The sequence below is a fragment of the Pyxicephalus adspersus genome, chromosome 3, assembly GCF_032062135.1.
Source record: "Pyxicephalus adspersus chromosome 3, UCB_Pads_2.0, whole genome shotgun sequence".
NCBI lineage: Eukaryota > Metazoa > Chordata > Amphibia > Anura > Pyxicephalidae > Pyxicephalus > Pyxicephalus adspersus.
This window is the reverse complement of record NC_092860.1, coordinates 136625359-136629626: the sequence shown is the minus strand read 5'-3', so window position 1 is coordinate 136629626 and position 4268 is coordinate 136625359.

The following is a 4268-nucleotide window of genomic DNA, read 5'->3' as shown; positions in this document are numbered from 1 at the left end:
TATATATATATATATATATATATATAGTTAGGTCCATTAATTTGGACAGAGACAACTTTTTTCTAGCTTTGGTTCTGTACATGTATATATATATATTATTGTAAAGTTTTTGAAAAGTTAGAGCTACAATTCCATCTTTCTTTAATTAGGTTGAAGCAAACACAGAGACCCTGGACAACTTGGCCGCAGATTGGAGGGCTGAGTACTATGTGATGCTGGTAATAATCCTTGCAATAAAATGAACCCTTTTGCTTAGCAACCTATGCTTACCAGGGAGCCCTGCACATCATATGTCCTATAGGACAGCCATACTCATGTCATTCCTAAACCATAATCTGATATGCTGCCACTTCATAGTAAATATTATGGTCATGGCATGCATGTGCAGTGTGCAGAAGAACCAGCTGGAGGTTTATTTTCTGAAGATTTGTGGCACCATGGAAAGCTTGCAAAGCAACTTCATCATTCTCCAAACCTTTGTGTAGCGGTAAGGTGTTGTAAAGCATGTGTCCAATCCTGCATTACTACAGCTTACTATGAAAGCAAAATCCACAGTATTATTGTAGTGCCAATAAAATGCACTTTGTCAAGGCCATGTGTGTTGCAGTGAAACAATGCACAGCTGAGAACTATGTGCTTGCAAACAAAGGTTTGTGTCCAGGATTGGGTACATTATGTTGGCAGTGCATTCAAAATAATTGGATTGCTTAATGCAATGCATGTTAACACATGGCCTAGCACTTGTCAATGTACTAACACTCCACAAATCATCTCAGTGAAATGGAGGGACCATTTAGGTAGCAGCAACTCCTAATGCTGGCTTTCCATATTTCAGACTTCTTTAAAAGCTTAACCTAGCCTCATTATTCAGCAATCAAACAACTGTCACTGGTATCTTTTTGACACATGGTGTAGTTATACTATAGGACAGAATGCAATATACTCAACAACCAAAACAGGGTCTTCATGGACTAAAAATATAATGATGAAACTTATTTTAAACAACACATTTTAGGTTGTATGCAAGTGTATGCAAATAATTGGTTGCATGGCTCCATTTTTTATTTATACACCTCACTGTGCAGGTTTGTGACACAGGTACAATCAAATATATAGAGCTACATATAAAGTTTGCATACAGCTGTTCCAAACTTGTTACATCATAGTTACATCTGTGCTGTCTGATATGGACCATTAAACATAGAGTCCATGAATTGAATCTATGGTGTATACAAATTCATATAAAGAGCCTGCATATCCAAAGTGATATTTCTGTAATAGATCTTATACGTGGAATATGATGCACTCCTTATATCACTCACCATAGCTCCAAGTTCTTTTGCTGCTTTCCCTTACTTTTGGGTGTTCCCACACTCCTTGATGTGTTCCCAGTCATGCTACATTCTGTAGAATAAAAAATAACTTAAAAGTCCAATAGGTATGAAAAGGTGTGGTAACCTAGGTGTGCCATGGGATAAACAAAAGAAATTTGTGATAAATAGGTAACCTGAATTAGGAAGTATTGTGCTGGCCTTGGCTTCAGTGGCCAATTCTCATGTTTTACTAAAGTATACTAAATCCTAAATCCACATGCCTTGGAGCAGCCTTTCTCAGCCAGGGTCCCTTCAGAGTTTTCTTAGGCAAGGAGCAACTCTGTTTGTCCGATACTTACCGATCTCTTAGGAGGACCTCTGATCACCATTGTAATACAACATTTTTACCTACTGACCACAGTGTAAAGAGCTCCATCATCCATTTACCACTAATATAAGAGGGGTTTTCTCCCAGTGACCAGTAATCCAAGGAGACCTGCATTCATGTACAACATCATTTCAATGACCGCCAAGGTCGGGACTGTAGAATGGCAATCAATGTGAGAGGACACTATAATGACTAATATTGCAAAGTGACAATACAGTGACCACCAATAAAAGGGGATACTAGAAAATCACCAATAAAATGGGGGCACCACATTGACCATCAATATAAGGAGACACCACAATCAACAACAATTATTATTATTATTATTATTAATAAACAGGATTTATATAGCGCCAACATATTATGCAGCGCTGTACATTAAATAGGGATTGCAAATGACTAATACAGACAGTGATACAGGAGGAGAGGACCCTGCCCTGAAGAGCTTACAATCTAGTAGGTAACAACAATAAAAGCAGGCACTACATTGACCATCAATGTGGGGGGACAATATAATGACCACCAATTTAAAGTAACACTACAATCACTACCAATATAAAGAGGCACTTCAATGGCAATTAATGTGAAGGGACACTACAATGACTTAATGCAAGGGGACAATATAATGACCACCAATATAAGGGGACATTACAATCACAACCAATATAAAGAGGCACTTCACTGGCAATTAATGTGAAGGGACACTACAATGACTTAATGCAAGGGGACAATATAATGACCACCAATGGTGACATTACAATCACAACCAATATAAGGAGGCACTTCAATGACAATGAATCCGGGAGGACACTATAATGACCACCAGTTTGTAAGGACAATAAAATGACCAATAATGTGTGGGGGCAGTACATGGACAACATATGTGTGAAGACACTACAATAACTATTAATGGGAGAGGACAATACAAACACCATTATAATGAAGGGACAATACAATGACCACCAATATAGGGGGCACCACAATGACCACCAATGTAAGGAGGCACTAGAATGACAATTAATGTTAGGAGACACTTGTAATGTAATGGGGCAATTCTCAATTCATGTAATAAAATATTGCAATATTCACGGTCTGCTTTTCTATTCTGTTCATTATTAATCATTGCTTTCATTGTATTGTTTTTATCATAGAAAGCAAAGCACTCATATATTCCGGAGTGGTTTGGTTTAATAAACGGTCACAGTACTGCAGCAGGATTTTGCATTGTACCACTAAGGCCCCTGATTATCATTGAAACTATAGACAGCCATTAAAACTGTATTTTTGCAGATTTTTTTAGTGGTGCAGTTGCAGTTTTTTTTTTTTTTTACATTAGACTGATACATGCAACATCAAAGGTTGGTCTTCTCCCCATGCAACATCAAAGGTTGGTCTTCTCCCCATGCAACATCAAAGGTTGGTCTTCTCCCCATGCAACATCAAAGGTTGGTCTTCCTCTGAACTACTTCCATATATATCAATGGGAATGCTTTTTGGATCCAACACAGTTGCACTAATATTTTTTTTTCAGTAGAGTATATAGAAAGAACAAATGTTGGGGATTTTCTTCCTATACCCCTCCAGCTCCCATGCAAGACAAACCTCACCCAGCAGTTTTTAAGCATTTATTAAAGCCCAAATATTTTTTATTCATGTAATAGCCACCTGCACCTGTCTCCAGGCACCCAATAGTTGACATCAGAAGTTTCTGGGTCCCATACTAAGTAAACTTCTTGTAAAAGACAAGCTTTCTTGATTAGGGCTGGGTACAGAAATACCCCTTATCCCCCCGATAGTGGCCCTGGGTTGACATTGTCCTGGGGGTAGTATCTGCATGAATGAATGAATCCTGAACAGAGCGAGACCTACTGGAATCGTATTGTGGAGGGATCAAGGGCGCTTTGAAAGTAAAGAAGCTGGGTGGTTTTCTAGAAGCACAGAATATAACCGGGTATTAAGGAGTTAAAGTAAAGATAACAGAGACCATGGATCGAGGGAACATCCGATTGCCTCATGGGATCCGAATGTTTTATTTTTTTTTTTTATTATTTTATAGTTATAATTTATATATATATATATATATATATATATATATATATATTATTATTATTATTATTATTAGTTATTATTTTTGGGAAGGACCCTTCTTCTTCCATCCAATAAAATGTAGTAATGTCTATATTTATTGTACATGCATTTGGAAGTAAAAAACTGTAACCGCTCCTCTGTTTCCCTGAAAATCAGACAGTGTGTTATTTTAATTTTTGCTCTAAGGGCTTATTTTCAGGGGATGTCTTATTTTTTCATGAACAATAGACATGTCTTAAACAAAAAAAAAAAAATCAACATTTATTCAAATACAGTCATGTCATCACATTCTGGAACATCATCATAACTCTCCAAACCCTGAATTCCATATTGAATTTCTTGTGACTCTATTTCCTTTAGAACCATTGGCCTCATTTCATGTTTAGCAATAGCACATTCCTTAAATAAGCACCTCATGTCCATGTATTTATATGCATCAGGGGTGTCAAACTCAAAAACACATTGGGCCAAAATTAAAA